At 44.4% G+C, this 18725-nt stretch overlaps 1 protein-coding gene across 3 annotated transcripts in view; it reads left to right on the plus strand.

The window, feature by feature from the left end:
* STAC (SH3 and cysteine rich domain) overlaps positions 1-18725 on the plus strand; it is a 147026-nt gene that overhangs the window by 26283 nt on the left and 102018 nt on the right. The gene's annotated exons all lie outside the window — the stretch shown is intronic.

The following is an 18725-nucleotide window of genomic DNA, read 5'->3' on the forward strand; positions in this document are numbered from 1 at the left end:
TGCCACTCCACTCCAGTATGGAGTTCTTGGCTCCTAGCTTTGGTGTGGCCCAAGCCTAGCTTTTGTGGCCATTTAGGGAGTGAAGCAGCAGATGAAAAGTTCTCTCTCTCTCTCTCTCTCTCTTCCCTCTCCTATGCTCTGCCTTTCAAATAAACAAATAAAATTTTTAAAAAGGGAAACAAAGCACCTTGAGGCCCATCTACGTGTAGGGTGTGACCCAGCAGCACACGAGTCTCCCTAAAGCCCGTCCCAGGCTGATTCCCCTCACCATTCAGCAGCGCGAGAGAAGGGAAGAGAGGAAGGGCATTTCCTTTACACTTGGTGTGCAAGGTGATGGACACATGGTTGCATCCAGTCCTCATTTTCAGACGAGGAAATGCAGAGGCCAGAGCTCAGGAAAGTAAAGGGACCTCCCCACGGTCATGTGCCTCATACAAAGGTGCTTCAAAACATTTGTAGAAAATAGAAATAAGAGATAATATTTGTTTCAGTGCAAAAAAAAAAAAAAAAAAAACCTGTGAAGCCATGCATAGGTTTTCCTTAATATGCATTTCCATGAGTCCCTCCCATGCATAGATTGTAATATTTACACCAAAAAATTACCTTTTAATCCCATTTTTTCCATGAACATTTTTAAAGATTTATTTTACTTATTTGACTGAGTTACAGAGAGAGGTAGAAACAGAGACAGAAAGAGAGGTCTTCCATCCACTGGTTTATTCCCCAAATAGCTGCAATGGCAGGAGCTGAGTCAACCCGAAGCCAGGAGCCAGGAGCTTCTTCCAAGTCTCCCACATAGGGTACAGGGGTCCAAGCACTTGGGCCATCTTCTACTGCTTTCCCAGGCCATAGCAGAGAGCTGGATAGGAAGTGGAACAGCCAGGACTTGAACCTGTGCCCAGACGGGATGCCGGCACTGCAGGCTGTGGGTTTAACTCACTGCATCACAGCACTGGCACCTCCACAAACTTTTTGAAGTGCCCTTGTAGGTGTCTGCACTGAGCTTTATTTCTTATTCTAGTTTCTGTTTGTTTGATTTTAACTCTCCTGCACCTGTGAAACAGTAATGTCTCATAGGGAAAGCATTTAAATCTGTTTTCAAATGTTATTCCTTACTCAGTAAAAGGTTTTTTTGATGAATAAAAGAATAAATGTTTCAGATTATGGTATAATAATAATGATGATACTAATAATGATGGAACCACAAGATGAGGAGGGAAAAGAGGAAAATATAGGAAAGGGAAGTGAAGGGAAGAGAAAGAGGAAAAAGGTTCTAAGAGAGCAAGGACCAAGAAGTCAAGCCAGCAGGTACTGGTCGGGTACATCATACGTTTCGATGCCTCGTTTCATTTAAAAGCCTCCAAAATCCTCCCAGGTAGGTCTTCTTTTTATTCCCACTTTACAGTCCAGGATAACTCCAAACTTCAAAAATAAATAAAAATCTAGGACCGGTGCTGTGGCCTAGCGGGTTTGAGTCCCGGCTGCTCCACTTCCAACCCAGCTCCCCGTTAATGCACCTGAGAAAGCAGTGGAAGATGATCAAAGTGCTGGGTCCCTGCACCCCCAGGAGAGACCCTGAAGAAGCTCCAGGTTCCTGGCTTCAGTCTGGTCCAGCTCTGGCCACTGTGGCCATTTGGGGAGTGAACCAGTAGATGGAAGATCTCTCTGTTTCTCTGTCCATCTCTCTCTGTAACTCTGCCTTTCAAATAAAGTAAATAAATCTTTAAATAAACAAATAAATAAAAATAAAATTTAAACATTTAAAAAACAGCTCCAGGGGAACAATAATGATAAACAGAGGCAGTAAATCCAGAGTAAGGAGTGCGACTGAAGCATTCGAGTCAATGCAGACCCCTCCCCACACTGGCAGCAGTGGAGGTCTCCATCCTGCCAGCGTGGTCGCATGCCCGACCCTAAAGCACACGCTGGTTGACAGCAGCCTTCCCAGCTCAGATGCAGCCACACAGAGCCTGAGCTGCAAGGGAACCCAAACCCACCCCAGCTGCTTACACAGGCAGGGCCGTCTTCACCCTCAAATACGAACAAACTACTGCGGCACGAGCGAGAGGGCCACTGTACACCAACCGAGCAACCAACCCAGAACGGGATACAACACGGGGCTTAGGACTAACTTCAAAAACTTTCCAGCTGGTATCTTCAGAGAGATACAAGAATTGTGACAATCTGGGGAAAAAAAAAAAAAAAACTCATTTCTTTTTTAAGTAGGGGAGGGACAATCAATGTCTGAGAATGAACTTTTGGTGAGACAAGATTTCTATATAATTTTTCATTCATTAATCAAATAATATGCTTGGGGGGCCCACCTCCCATATCAGTTCAAGTCCTGGCTCAAGTCGTGGGTTCAAGTCCTGGCTCCACTCTCAATTCCAGCTTCCTGCTGACGCATACCCTGGGAAGCAACAAGTGATGACTCTAGTATTTGGGACCCTGGCACCCACTTGAGAGATCTGGAATGGGTTCCTGGCTCCTGGCTTCAGCCTGGCCAAGCCCCAGCCATTGCTGCTGTTGGGGAGTGAACCTACAGATGGTTATGCTCGCTCTCTTGCGCTCTCTCTCTCTCTCTCTGCCTTTTAAATTCAGTAAACACGTACATCAGTAATTTTTTTAAATCTTCAATGCAAAGTCTGAAAAACTGAATGGACAAATTAAAGACTGAGTCAGAGAAATGAAGATAAAGAACTAAATTTCCTAAAATATACATCAAAGAACAGGTTCTTTCTAAAGAAAAATCTGTAGTTATTGAAAGGAGACGTAAGTCAGCCATCTCAATCAGCAGAGGGCAGCTGGAGTGAAGGTGAGGAGATAGTCAAAGCAGAAAAAAAATAGGGAGCTTTTTAATAGCAAGAAGAAAGCAGAAGAAAATTGGATCAATATATTTAAATTGAGAGGGCTCAATAAATGCTAAGCAATTAAAGTAAAATAGAAATGCCAAGCAATAAAAGCAAGATATAAAAATAAAAATAAAATTGAACAAACTACATGTACACAGTTGGCAGCATCATGATGTTACTTGAAAAATGCAAAGTAAAACCAAAACAGCTATGCACATGCAATTAGCAGAGCCTACAGGCACCAAGGGAAATCTCTAAAAGCTTCCAGAAATTAAAAACAAGTGACTTCCTCCTAATGGGAAATAGAGGGGCATCAGACTGGGACTAGAGGTGCACCCTAAATAAATGCATGAACCCTGACTGATTGTGAAGGACTTAACACAATGATGGATCCATAGTGCACTCAAGTATTAGTTTTTATTATCAAACACCTTTACTTATGAACATATATATGATAATATTCATTTTAGCAGTGCTTACTATGGCAAAAATTAAGACAGATTCAACTTACCATCAATAGCATGATGACTGAGTACAGCATATTATACCCATTGCATGGAAAAATATTAGTAAAATATTTATGCACATGTCTATAATCTGACATGGATAAAGTCACAGGACAAAGTTTGTGTACACTTTTAGGTTAAAAATAGATTAAGAATAGGTAGGTAGTCAGGTAGAAATTTTAAGATAAGTAAATATGTGTTAGTAGCTTCACAGAAATTCACAGAAATTTTCTAGAATTATACACATCAAACTTAATGGTTGTAGAGTATGAAAATTGGTGATTTTTTCTATATTGCAAATATATCTAAATTTTCAGAAATTGTTAAACAGCCCTATATTGCTGTCTATTGTAAGAACTATGACTTCAGAAAGAAGGGACAACGTTTTAAGGCTGTTGTTGGGCTTCAGGAGATCTGGATGCAGGCAGCGTGGCCCACAGGGCTCCTCCCTACCTCCTGTGTCTGTCCACAGTCCTAAACCCCGGCTTGCTTCCTCTTGGCTCTACAACAGCACCAGCGCATTGATCCATGACTACTCTTGTGAACCACCAGCCCACACAAGAGGCCACGACGGAGGGCACTGTCAGTTCCCCGACTGCTCGAAGCACCACTGGAGCTGTTGGTGGAGAATCAGCCTTAGATTACACTATGGAATCTCAGCTCCACACCACCCTGCCTACCCCATTCGCAAGCCCCGCAGCCAGCTCCATCCCACTCTCCCTTCCAGCTCCATCCCCAGTATCTGAGCTTGCTGCCCTGATTGACTGTGGGAGTCGGCCCAAGTGCCACAGCGTCTGCAAGACCTTGGCCATGCTAACCTCTCTCCTTTATACTCTGAGAGTCTGCCCAGTTCCTCTCTGGAGCCTCTCAAGCCAGACTCTCCCAGGACACATAGCTCCTCGTAGCCCTCTCCAAGGGAAGCTACGCCAGTGCGGACTCTCCCACTTCATGGAGAGAAGGTGGAGAAGGATCCCCTTTTCCACGAGGATCTGTCTCTAGGCTCTTCAAAGGCCTGGCGTGACCTGGCCCTTGCCTCCCTGTCAGCACACATCACACTCCAGCACTTGGTTCCAGGATGCATCGTGTGCTTCTTGTTCAGAGTCTTCTCCTTGCCCTTCCTTCTGGCCAGAAGACTTGTTCCCACTCCTACTTCTTGTCTCCTCTAGCAGTGTGGTCCCCGTAGCGCTTTAAGACACAACTTTGGTCACAAGGCTTTCTTCTCAACTCTCACCCTTATCCCCTCCCCACAGGCTGGGCTCACGGCCTGCTTAGATCTGCTTCACTGCAGACTCGGAGATGGGCGGTCCCAGGCAAGGAGTTAACTGACAGGTGCTCTTAAGCACAAAAGCCCTGGACGGGACCCAGGGAAGCAGGTGCAGGCAGAGACAGGATGGGTTGCAGTGCAGTCACACCAAGGGCATCTGCTCTGAGGCCGGAGGGCCTACGTGGGGAAAGAGCACGAAGCCTATCCTCACATCCACCTGCCAGGCCCCCCAGGAAAGGACATGACCTTGGTTGGAGCAGCTCCCTTCCCTGTGAGCCTGCAGGCACCAACTCTGCAGCTGCAGGGAACTGAGACAGGTGGTCCAGGCTTGGCCACAGCTTCTGCCATATGACCTGCACTGTGCTCCTGTGTGCACATCTCTCTGTCTTCCTTTAGAACACGTGCTTAGAACACCAGGATGGGAGGCGTCTCTGTCTTGCTTTAGAACACGTGTCAATAGACTACAGCCTTCAAGCCAAACCTATTTTCCTTTTCTGTAAATAAAGTTTTATTTGTACACAGCCATGCTCATTCATTTATCAACTGTCTGTGGCCATTTGCGTACTATAATGTGGAGTTGAATGGTTGTGACGGAGACCATATGGCCCTCAAAGCCTGAAATAGTTCCCATCTGGCTCCGTGTAGAAAATGTTTATTAACCCCTGCTCTGTTGTCTTGTAATCCTTCCATAACCGGTGCCTGGAAAGTGAGTGCTGGCTGAATCACCAATGAATCCATGTATGGATAAACAACTCACATGGACTTCGATTTGATTCTTGGCTCTGCCATTGAAAAATCTGTGATCATAGACACATTGGTTAACCTCCATAAGCTCGGGTTCTTCATCCAGAAATGGAATTTACACTTTCTTCTCAGCGTTGCGTAAAATGAGGTAATGAGGAAGTGGATCTCAGTTACTAGCACCATATCTGGCACACAGTATGTATCCACTTCAATGGGGACTGTCATCTGGCACATAGTATGTATCCACTTCAATGGGGCTATCAGGTCAGTTGGAAAAGTTATGTGACATGCCATTTTAAGGCTGAGAAAGACTGAATTGCATCCTACTGCCTTATTTGAATAGACTAGATATTAGTGATGTTTGCTTTAGTAAAAAAAAAAAAAAAGAAACAGAAGCACGACTGGAGACCCAGTTCTTTCCTCTTCCATAAATGCGGCAGACAATCCTGGTGGGCTTCAGAGGCATCAACCTGGATGTATCTGGCCTCAGTTCCAATTAACGGGAGCAAGCCAGACACCATAAATGAGATGCATGGTAATCTGGGGACAATAAGGCACCTTCCTAGCTGATCAGAGTTCCATTTCATTAGCAGGTGCAACCACGCTGTGGGCCAGCCCCAGGAGACCATCTCCACAGCAAGATATGGAAGGCGCTATCCCTGTGCATTTGATGGCACCTCTGTGCCTTTGCAAGAACAACCCTGTTAATGTCATTATATTTATTTAAGGTAGCACCAGAAGTCATGAATCCCCAAAGTTCACTGGCTTCAAACAAAAAATTTTATTTCTCACTCATTCGATGATCAAAAGTGGGTAGACTGATTTTGTTTGTGTGCTTTTAGTTTTTGTTTCCTTTTGCTATGTTTTGTTAACAAAATACCACAAATTTGGAAGCTTAAAAAAAAAACCAAAAATGCACTAGCTTACAGATTCTTTGGGGGCAGGAATGCCCGCTCTTCTGCCTAGCATTTCACCAGGATGAACTTAAGGTGTCAGCTAGGGTTCCAATCTTACATGAGGCTGGGGATCCTCTTCAAGCCCACTGGTTGTCGGAAGAATTCTTATCGTTGGAGCCACAAGGCTGAAGTCCTGGTTTCCATGCTAGCTACAGTCCAGGGCTACTCTCAGTGAGTACTGCCACCTTGGGTTCTTGCCATGTGCCCTGCCTCCTCGCACAGCAAGGATCTTTACTTCTTGAAGGCCAGCAGGACAGGTGCACTCCAGCCTGGAGGTTGGAGTCTTACCTGACCCAACAGAGTAATTATCAGAGTGACTACGTGTAACTTAAGCAAGGGAATTGCCATCCCACCATGTTCACAGGTCCTGGCCATTCATTAAGAGAGGGGATTATGGGCTGGCTCCGCGGCTCACTAGGCTAATCCTCTGCCTTGCGGTGCTGGCACACAGGGTTCTAGTCCCGGTCGGGGCGCCGGATTCTGTCCCGGTTGCCCCTCTTCCACGCCAGCTCTCTGCTGTGGCCAGGGAGTGCAGTGGAGGATGGCCCAGGTGCTTGGGCCCTGCACCCCATGGGAAACCAGGAGAAGTACCTGGCTCCTGCCATCGGATCAGCGCGGTGCGCTGGCCATAGCGCGCCGGCCGCTGCGGCCATTGGAGGGTGAACCAACGGCAAAAGGAAGACCTCTCTCTCTGTCTCTCTGTCTCTCTCTCTTTCACTGTCCACTCTGCCTGTCAAAAAAAAAAAGAGGGGGGGGGATTATAAACTCCTGCTGTCCCAAATCCATTTTGTCTTCTCCTCTACCTTCTGTCCCCTCTCCTAACACTATTCCTGTCATTGTCATCCTCCACCAGGGATCTGTCTGCTTGGGAGACCCTGTTTATCACCTGCCCTACAGCCTTTGTCTCTTTTCTTTTTTTTTTTTTTTTTAATTTTTTTTTTTAACTTTTATTTAATGAATATACGTTTCCAAAGTACGAATAATGGATTACTATGGCTTCCCCCCCATACCGTCCCTCCCACCCACAACCCTCCCCTTTCCCACTCCCTCTCCCCTTCCATTCACATCAAGATTCATTTTCGATTATCTTAATATACAGAAGATCAGCTTAGTATACATTAAGTAAGGATTTCAACAGTTTGCTCCCACACAGAAACATAAAGTGAAAAATAATAGATGATTTTTTTTAATGATGATGAAATCAGATCAGACCTATTGTCATGTTTAATCCCAGTGAGAGTCAAGTTGGGAGTTGATAGTTTCTTTTCTTTTCTTTTCTTTTTTTTTTTTTTTTTTTTTCCAGAGGATCAGTTTAGTATGCATTAAGCAGATTGTCTCTTTTCTAATCACTGTGATATCTACCCTTCTCCGTGTAACCAGATTCTTAGCCCAAGCACCCCAGAGGCAAATCCTAAGTGGTCTAAGCCAGTCGGGGCAGTTTCATTCTCCTTCACATGGTTTCCTTTAGGAAGGACATGTGATATAATTCTAGCCAATGAGAAGTCCAATGGTGAGCAAGGAAAGGTTTTCTAGGCTGATCAGAACAGACACAAGGGAGGATGCCAGTATTCTTCTGGTAGTGAATATTTGCAAACAGGCAGCCACTTTTTTTGATCATGCAAGAAGCCAGCTTTAAGGCTGAGATGAGGAAGGCAAAGTACAATGATCAAAAGAACTTGAGGGGCCAGTGCTGTGGCTCACTTGGTTAATCCTCCACCTGCGGCACCAGCATCCCATATGGGTGCTGGGTTCTAGTCCTGGTTGCTCCTCTTCCATTCCAGCTTTCTGCTGTGGCCCGGGAGGGCTTCAGATTGGCGCAGTGCCGGCCATGGTAGCCATTTGGGTAGTAAACCAATGGAAGGAAGAACTTTCTCTCTGTTTTTCTCTCTCACTATCTATAACTCTACCTGTCAAATAAATTAAAAAAAAAAAAAAAGAACTTGAGTCCTTACCAGTGTTGTTCTACAGCTGAATTAACTGTCCCTCTAATCTCCATGCACTAGGATATCTTATTATAATGAGGTAATATCCTAATTTCTTAAGCCACCTTGAAGTGGGTTTCCTGATACAATTGTAAGCACCTAAATGGTTGTGTGTGGGCCTTAGGAGGGAGGGTGTGTGTGTGTGTACAGTTTTTATGGTGGCACCCACACAGAGCACAGTGAATTTATGCAGATGATTGCTGTTTCCTTATTTCACATGGTATATGAGACACATTGATAATAATGTTGATGATGAAGGTGAAAATAATGATAACTATGTAGAGCAGCTGCCTCTGGGTAGGGAATGATGTCAAGGCCATCAGTGTGAAATCTGCAAAATCCATCACCCCTGATTTTACTGAACAGAAGCTATAAGCATAGGTTTATGCTTCCTATACTCTTGCAGAGTCAGCGTGCTCCAGTTTGGAAACCCAGAGTAAGTGTGCCATGTGCAGGCTTCAGAGGAGCTGTTAATGACATGGTATTAACAGATCCTGTTGGACTGGCCATTTCCAATTCAAATCAGTGGGGCAAAGTAGTCCAAATCAGAATTGAGTCAATTTGTGCATATCAAGGTTTCAGGAGATAAACAGAATTCATCCTTGGGCTCCATTCACACTGGGCCAACACTGTTAATGTTCCAAATGTTAAAATGCATTCTCAGTGCTGCTGTCTTCTTGCTGTTGCTTTTCTATTTTTGTCATGAGCATGCATCCAGCAGTGTGGGCAATATAAACTGAGTGGTCCTTGATCCAAACAGCCAAGTGAACTCTTAAGGAATCATGTACATCAGAAGTTTAGTGGGCTTGCAGTATTAAGAGCAAAGCACCTGTTTCTACACACTGCCTATGACTGAAGAGGTATCTTGTACCCCCTAGATCCCTCCACAGGCACCTCAAGGTAGAAATAGAAGAGACAAGTCAAGCATTAAATTAACAAGGTAAAATACTGCTGATAAATGGCTCCACAAAGCCAAACACAGTGCACGTTCAATTGGCAGTGTCTGAAGAAATCTGTCAGTCTCACATTTCTATTTTATATAAATCCAATAAACAGATGAAGCAGAACTAGGGCATTTCACAAACCTTGAGAGATTTGTTCATGTTCATCAAATCCCATTGCTTGCGACAGATTAGCACGGAGGCTCTAAAAGAATGAATTTTTCTTTTCTTCTTCAAGATGCATGGAAATGGGAATTGAAGCTGAAGATCATCCGGGGTGGTCTATTTTTAGAGAACGTGATTTGCTGAGGGTATTTGTTGCTCATTCAGGAGGACAGCCAGCCGTGAGCCATGGCAGGCACCAGGGGCAGCAGCTAGTGCTTGGAAGAAAAAGAAAATCACCTTTCCATTCTTAAAAAGCATTGAAGGGGAATGTTATCAAGTGTAGGCAGGCAAGACAGGCAGCGAGAATAGGAGAAAATGCAAGACATGCTCTGTAGGCATGTGTGCACATGCGTGTCTGATACATGTAGATGTGCCTGTGTGTGCGACTGCTCATAAGCTCGTCAGTGCAAGGGTGTGAAGACAGGCGCCCAGGGGGTTGCATCTGTCTGCACCACATGCCTCTGACAATGGCAGATACAAAAACCGACTGATATATACTGGGTGATGCTGTGTCCCAGACTCTGGGCTAAGAGCTTTATGGGGATTATGTCTTTGAATTATCTGAACAACCTACATTTATACTTGCACAGAGGTTAACAGAGCTATTAGGAAGCAAATCCAGGATTCAGACCCAGGAAGCTCGGCTATTTTAGGCAGTCAGAGCCCTTTGCCACGGATGACGCTGCCATGGTGCATGGAAACCATGTTTATATGTGTGTTTGTTTACATGTTTATTTGTGCATGTGTTTTGGTGAAAACCCTAAAGGCAATCCGTTCTTTTTGTTTTCTTCCTTAAATCAATAACTGACTCACACTGAGGCAATTAGTCAAACACACCATCTTCTTAATATCGCATTGCTAAATTCAGCAGCAAATTGAGACTGAAAACACAAAATCTTAGTGCATGTGCCTGTTGTTTTCACTGTTATTTCACTTCATCTCCAAATACGTCTCAGCCCACAGTGTTCACACTGACAGCTCCCCATCTCACCTCAGCCACACAAAATGCTTGATGTGATGTTTGGGATGACAGGCACAGGGACCTTGAACCCTCTTTACACTACATTTTCACATGCATGTCCAATAGTCTTCTCCAAATTAACCCACTAAAGGCAGCTGCTCGATACTCATCACCTCCCCACCTCAGATGAGCTTCTTCACTGTCCGTCATCTCATGGACCAGCCAGCACCCCAGGGCAGCTATGCAAGCGAAAGCATTGGACTTTCCTGGGCTGCTTCCTTTCCCTGAAACCGCACGTCCAATTGACGTAGAAATCTTGTGAACTCTAACTCCCAGATATGTCCAGAGCACGCGACTTTTCATCAGAGCCACTGCCGTGGCTTTGACTTCAGCCATCATCTGTAGGATTGCTGGTCCTTTCTCCACTTGAGTCGGTGCAGTCATTCTAATATCCAGACCAGTGATTTTCCTTCACATTGAGAGTAAATCTAAAGCCCTTTCCAGGGCCTCTGAGGTGTCCCAGAATCAGAACTCTGTGTCTGCCTCTCTGTCCTTAACCTCTGCCTCTCTCCATCAGCTCCAGCAATTAGAACCCAAGCTCCTTGATCTTCCACAAACATACAGAATGCATTCCCATGTTGGGTTGGGCGAATGAGCAGAATCAAAGAGGACTGGTGGGAGATGTTCTGAGGTGGCCCCTAAAAGAAGTGCCCAGAAAAGGTAGGCAGTTTTTGGCAACAAGCTGTACCCCCATCACGGTAAATAAATCCATGGCAACTAAGCCCAGGAGACAGGGATCCTCCTGGGTAGAGTCTGCAAGGGCCTGTGCTGGGGTCCCCATCTCTCCATTAGGCCAACAGATACGGGCAATGGAGGCAGCACACATGCCCAGTCATGAGGAACAGGGCAGGTCACACGCATGGTTTTTTTTTTTATTTGACAGAGTTAAACAGTGAGAGATACAGAGAGAAAGGTCCTCCTTCTGCTGGTTCTATTGAGAATCTTGGGTTTGATTTCTGATTCCACCACTTAGTCTCAGCATTCCTATGTCCTAGTCTCCTTGTATTTCAAAATATTGTGTGAATTTACTTTCCTGCAAAAATATTTTAGATTTACAAAAACCTACACATACTCATAGAAATATAGTTTATATGTATTGTACCAATTAAATATATCAGCTAAATTAAAGATAATTTTGGCTAAAAGTAACAAAAAATCCAACTTAGAATAATTCAAGTAAGTTTGAACTTTTCTCACATAACAAGGTGTGTAGCTTAGCTACTCAGCAAAGCCACCAAGATCTTGCTTTGCTCTGCCTCCCTGAGCTGTTAGCGTTTGTCCTCTTGAACTGGCCTTGGCATGGTGTTGTGATTTGCATGGAGTGGTTCCCCAGTCTCATTTATTGGAAGCTTGACCTCAGCGTGGTGTTGTGAGATGTTACGGAACCTTTACAGGTGGGGACTTAGACCAAGTAAAGCCCTTCCCTGGGAAAGGACTCAAGGTAGCTCTTGTGTGACCCATGGGTTGTTCTCATGAAAGGGATGTCATAAAAGCCTAAGCTCCACCCAGATCTCCTACTTCCTGTTTCAAGAAGTGATGCTTTGCTCCTGTCCTCATCCCTAACATTCGTGATCTGCCTGAGAGCCTCACCAAAAGCCACATCAATGGGGATGCCTGATCACGGACTCCAGTTCCCAAAACTATGCACTTCACAAGAAAACTCTCTTCTTTCTGAAGTTGGCCTACCTCAAGTATTTCATCATGATCCTGAAAAATAGCCTACTGCCCAAGATAGCTGCTCTAGCTTGGGCTATTTGGGGGACATTATGCTTGTGTTCAAGAAAAGAAGGGAAGAGACAGCAAAGACAGATCAATCATATCATTGCTTTTGTATCAGGAAACCATAAGTGTCTGGAGAAATCTGTGTTGAGTGTATATATGATTGGCCAGAACTATGTCATAGGGCCATTTCTAGTGGTAAGGAGAGCTGGACACATTGCTGTGACAAGCCTAAACATTTTGCAGGGAAAAGAGAAGTAAAGACTACATGTTGGGTACACAACTAGGAGAGTCTGCAGTGGCAGGAAATTCTCTTGGGCAGGGAAAAAAAAACACTGGTAACTGCTTCAGGAAGATTTAATCCAGTCTGCAAGGAATTCATAGACTTGGGGTGGTGAAGCACACAGAGAGGGAGCTAATCAAACTGGAATGAGAACCATACTTGGGAAACAAGCAGTAGGCCATGATGAACCCGTGCAGCAATCAGTTCTGATTGCAAGGATGGAGGCAACTTCATTGGTGCAGGCATCAATCAGCTGCTAATGCCTGTGTCCTGATGCTAACTGCTAGGGTCTCTCTAGTGAACAAGACAGAAAAGCTGGCTGTCTTCACTGAGTTCTTATTTTAAGAGGCACACAGACAAGAAACCGACTTATTAAATAGGTTCCATTTGTGTGGAACCTTAATCTAACAAGCAGCATTCTGAAAGAAAGGGAGGGTGGCCATACAGAGGAACAAGCATGCACAAGGCCTCAGGGGCCAAGAAATGCACCGTGCAGGTCAGTTGCGTCAAAAATAGTGAACAAGAGGGAGGAGAACGTGATCAGGGTAGGCTGACTGCAAACGCCTGGGCAGGTCAGAGGGAGCAGGACTGACTCCCGACTCCACCACTTTCCATCTCTGACCCTCAGTGCCATCATCAACTGGAACAATAATCCCTCAGAGAGCTGGAGGGCATGGGTAGTGGAAGACTGCACGGTGTGTAACACACAGTAGCCGTTCCATAAATGAAACCTGTTTTCAAATAATTGTGCTCTGTCGTTGTCCATCTTCCTGTTGTAAAGTACTAAATTAGTGCCACCCTCTCCTCAGTTAATATCCATGGTTACGTGTAAGGCTGTGAGATTGAACAACAGGAGCCGGCATTTAGCCCAGCAATTGAGACACCAGTTAATATGCCTGCATTGCACATCGGAGTGCCTGGGTTCAACACCCAGCTCCAACTCCTGACTCCAGCTTCCTGCTAATGCAGACCCTGGAGGATAGCAGTGATGGTTCAAGTAATTGGATCTCTGTCATCCACATGGGAAACCTGGATTGGATGCCCAATTTCTAGCTTTGGCTCCAGGAGGCAACAAAACAGACAAGACTCTGCTCTCTTTAGGGTTTTATATGCTCCTAAAAAAATCACAGATCTTCCCCTCCAGGATTTCTGTTTGTTGGAGTCCAAAACTTACTCCTGGCTTTTGGTAAGTTGACATTGAAGCCATGAGACAAGGAACATTTTCATAATCGCCTACTATTTCTAGGAGAGTAACTTAGTTTTAATTAAAACCCTAAACATTGAGCCGCCATATCATATTAGACATTTACAGGTCTGTTATACACATGGGAATCCCCATGCTCTTGCTGAATTCTTCCAGTTAATACCAGACATAAGCTATACCTCCACCCCCCACCCCGTCTTGGCTTATGAGTGGTAGTGATCAGTTGCTGAACTGCAGAATTTCAGAGGTTCATCACCACAGACGTTCATTTCTCACTCTTGTCACAGCTCAGTGTCAAATCTTTGCCAGAAATTCTAATGTTAATGTTTTACAACCTACCAGTATTTTCCTTTATGGTCTGTCATTACTGGGACTGTTTAAGAAAGTCCTTCCTACTTAAGGTGTCAAAGATGACATGGAACATTTTTCTTTGTTAATTTTATTCTTTCACATTGAGGTTTTTTAATCCAGCTGTAAATGTGTGGGTAGCACAAGGGGAGGAAGAAGTCTAATTCTTCTACCCCAAACCATTCTAATATACAATGGTTCTACACCCGTTCACGCACTTGTTTCAGTGTTCTATGTTTGATTAGAATCCACGACACACAGTGATACGGTTCGGCATTCATATCCCATACTTTTATTCCTATAGCTTTCTTTGTAATATATCTTCAAATCTGATCAGCATAGCACCATCTTCACTTCTTTTTTTAAATGGAGCCTAGACTGGCCCACCACTGTGGTGTTGTGGGCTAAGCCAATGCTTGCAGTGCTGGCATCCCATATGGGCGCTGGTTTGGGTCCCAGGTGCTCCACTTCCTATCCAGCTCTCTGCTATGGCCTGGGAAAGCAATGAAAGATGGCCCAATGGCTTGGGCCCCAGCACTTGTGTGGGAGACCTGGAACAAGCTCCTGGCTCCTGGCTTTGGATCAGTCCAGCTCTGGCCATTGCAGCCATCTGGGGAGTGAACCAACAGATGGAAAACTTTTCTCTCTCTGTTTCTGCCTCTAACTCTGCCTTTCAAATAAATAAATAAATAAATCTTTAAAAAAACATAAATGGAGCCTTGATTCTTCATTCTGTTCCTTTATTTTGTAAAACCCTTTTTAAATTTATTTCAGAATAGTTTTAAATTTACAAGACAAAAAATATGAGGTAGTAATACAAAGAGCTCCCATATATTGTCACTCCACTTCTATCACTAACATCTCATATTATTACATTTGTCACAATTAATGAACTGTACACAGCTGCTCCTATTCTTTAAACATTCATTCATTCATTCATTTGAAAGGCAGAGTAACAGAAAGACAAAGAGAGACAGAGATTTTCCATCCACTGGTTCGCTCCCCAAATGCTCACAACAGCCAGGACTGCACTAGGCCGAAGCCAGGAGCCCAGAACTCCATCCAGATCTCCTATCAGAAGGCAAGGACGCAGCACTTGGGCCATCAGTCTCTGTCTTCCCAAGCGCATTAGCAAGGGGCTGGGTTGGAAACAGAACAGCCAGGACGGCAGCTGGGACTCTGATTTGGGGTGCCCGCGTCACAGGTGGTGGCTTGAACCCCCGAGCCACCACACTGCCCCCTCTTTTTTTCCATCCAAGCTTCTTTTACACCCCTCCCAGCTCCTGGTAATCAACATTTTGTTTTGCGGGGGAGGGATTTTTTTATGTTGTTTTTTAGCTCCCAGATATAAGGGAGAATATGCAGTATTTGTATCTGGCTTATGTCACTCAACATGATGTCCTCCAATAACGTCCATTTTGCTGTACGTGGTAGAATTTCATTCTTTTTTATAGCTGAATAATATCCCATTGTGTACATATACCACATTTCTTTTTTTTTTTTTTTTTGACAGTCAGAGTTAGACAGTGAGAGAGACAGAGAGAAAGGTCTTCCTTCCATTGGTTCACCCCCCAAATGGCCGTTATGGCTGGTATGCTGCGCCAATCCGAAGCCAGGAGCCAGGTGCTTCCTCCTGGTCTCCCATGCAGGTGCAGGGCCCAAGCACTTGGGCCATCCTCCACTGCCCTCCAGGGCCACAGCAGAGAGCTGGACTGGAAGAGGAGCAACTGGGACAGAATCCGGCACCCCAACCAGGTCTAGAACCTGGGGTGCCAGCGCCGCAGGTGGAGGATTAGCCAAGTGAGCCACGGCCAATATACCATATTACTTTATCCATTCATCTCATGGTGGACACCTTGGTTGACTATTTTTGCTATTGTGAGCATTGCTGCTATGGATATGGTGTTGCAGGTATCTTATACAGTGTGTTCATGTCTTTTGGGCATATACCCAGTAGTGGGATTGCTGGATCATAGGGCAGTTCCATTTCTAGCTTTTTAAGAAATCGCCATAGAGTTTTTCACAGTAGCTGCACTAATTTGCATTCCCACCAAGAGGATATAAAAGTTCCCCTTTCTCCAGCAATTGTTACTCTCTTTCTCTTTCTGATGATAGCCAATCTGACATGTGAGGTGATATCTCATTGTGGTTTTGATCTGCATTTCCCTGTGAGCATTTCTTCATACGCTTGTTGGCCATTTGTATCTCTTCTTTCAAGAACTCTCTTCTCAGTCCTTTGCCCATTTCTTAACTGGATTGAATGTGTTTTTTCTTATTGACTTTTTTGTGGAAGATCATGTTTATTTAGATACTTTGTTCAATATCCTGTAGGGATTACACTGAATGTTTAAAGTTGTTTTTTTTTTTTTTTTTTTTGAAGGGCTGAGTGACGGGGTGTGGGGAGGGTGACAGGGAGAGGAGAGACCTTCCATATGCTGATTCATTCTTCAAATGGCCACAATGGCCAGGTCTGGACTGAGCCGAAGCAAGAGTCTGGAGATCGGTCTGGGTCTCCCACATGAGTGTCGGGGTCCAAGTACTTGGACAATATTCTGCTACTTTCCCAGGCAGATTGGCAGGTTGCTACATTAGAATTGGAGAAACTGGGGCTTGAACTGGGACTGTTTTTAAAATTTATTTATTTATTTGAGAGGCAGAGTTACAGAGAGAGAGAGACCTCGAAAGAGAGGGAGACACACACACACACAGAGAAAGAGAGAGAGGGGTCTTTCATCTGCTAGTTCACTCCCCAAATGACTGCAACAGCTGGAGCTGGATCAGTCTGAAGCCAGGAACCAGGAGCTCCTTCCAGGTCTCCCATGTGAGTGCAGGGGCCCAAGAACTTGGGCCATCCTCTGCTGCTTTCCCAGGCACATTAGCAGGGAGCTGGATTGGAAGTAGAGTGGCCAGCACTTGAACCGGTGCCCATATGAGATGACAGTACCACATGCGGCAGATTTATCTGCTACACCACAGTGCCAGCACCTGAACTGGCATTCTGATATAGGATGCCAGCACCCCAAGTGGCAATGTAAACCATTGTGCCACAACTCTAACCCTTACACTGAATTTTTACTATATTAGGAAACAACTGAATTAGTAAAAGTATCAGAACACACCATCCATAAACATGTTATGCTTTTCTATTATTTGGGTCTTTTTATATGTCCTTTAACAAAGCCTTTAAATTATCTGCACCAAGTATTTTGGCTGTTAGTCAACCAGAGACAAGCATTGTTGCTTAGTTACACTGCATGAACAAGAGCACCAGAGCTGCATAAAGCAAGGTAGGAGAGGCGGGAGCCCAACACAGCTTTTCCCTCTCTCAGCTCTGGTGCTCAGCTCTTCCCATATAATGGGACCCAAGGAGCGACAGGAGTCTCCATTTCTCCATGTTCTCGGAGCCTTCTACCTCCTTCCGGTCTACTGTGTGACACCTCGAGGGATAATCTGGAGGAGTGAGTGAGCACAGTTTATATTTATTCTTCTTTCTTTCAGGAATAGGTATTTACACACGTGTGGACACACACACAGGCACACACACATGTGCAGGAAGAGCATGCCTCCACAAGTTCACAAACATCCATGTTTCCTACCTGAAAAAAAGTCTCAAATAAATGCATATGATGAACTATTTGTATTCTGTAATCAAATAGGGTTTATTCTAGGAACACCTGCATTTACATGAGATGAAAATCCCAGCCTCAGTCAGTAAAGCGCATGACAGAAGCCTTCACACACGTGCATGTGTGTCTGCAGCCATTCCTGGTACAGCTGTGATTACATCTCCCAAGTTTTTACCACCACCAATCTCTCAGCACTCCGACAGAGCAGCAGATCTGCGCGTACGTGGTGCTGGTGGGGAGGCCATGGTTCATTTCCAGCTGGCTGAGTGTGTTCATGCTGCTCTTCAACTTTTGTTGTTGTTGTTGTTGTTATCAAATTCCTTTTGCACATCTCTACTCAAAGAATATGGCCCGTGTGATCCTCTACTCTGAATACCTCACTGAGGATTCTTTGTGGCTGCTTATAAGGCAATTGTTGGTGGACGGGAAAAGAAAATGAATTTATCGAAGGTGAAGACCATAATGATCTTGATTAAATCAGCATTGCAGATTAAATTCTTCAATATGAGATTTATCATGAATTTTAAAAAGTCTTCCGTTACTGATTTCTTTCCACTTCTCTTTGTAGTTCTAAAAGTTTTATCTCATATACCTCATGGCATGTTATTTAGTAACATCTCATAGCTGGTAAAGCCTTATTTTGGATCCTACCATTCACTACTCACTGCCTACTCTGTCTCACTACCTTCCTTTAACTTAAATTCAACTGTGTTTAATATTAACACTACAAAATCCTCTCTTTTTTCATTCTCTTTTGCATGTTCTCTAATCCTTAGGAGTTATTTTGGTTTAAGCATAGTTATTTTAAACTAGTTTTCAATTTATTTAATGGGAAAATTCCCATTAACTTTTACTATGTTTGATTTGACAAAATTCTGTCATTTTATTTATTTTTTTGTTGTTCTGGGAGATTTTCATGCTTCTTGGTAATTCTTAAAAAAAGATTTATTTTATTCATTTGGAAAGCATAGTTACCACAGGGAGGGTAACACTCACACTCAGAGATGGAAAGAGGGAGGGAGGGAGGGAGGGAGGGAGAAAGAGAGAGCGAGAGCGAGAGAGAGAGAGAGAGAGAGAGAGAGAAATGATCTCACAGGGAGGGTAACACTCACAC

Source organism: Oryctolagus cuniculus, chromosome 4 (genome assembly GCF_051225735.1).
Source record: "Oryctolagus cuniculus isolate XC-2025 breed Fujian yellow rabbit chromosome 4, ASM5122573v1, whole genome shotgun sequence".
In the NCBI taxonomy this organism is placed as follows: Eukaryota; Metazoa; Chordata; class Mammalia; order Lagomorpha; family Leporidae; genus Oryctolagus; species Oryctolagus cuniculus.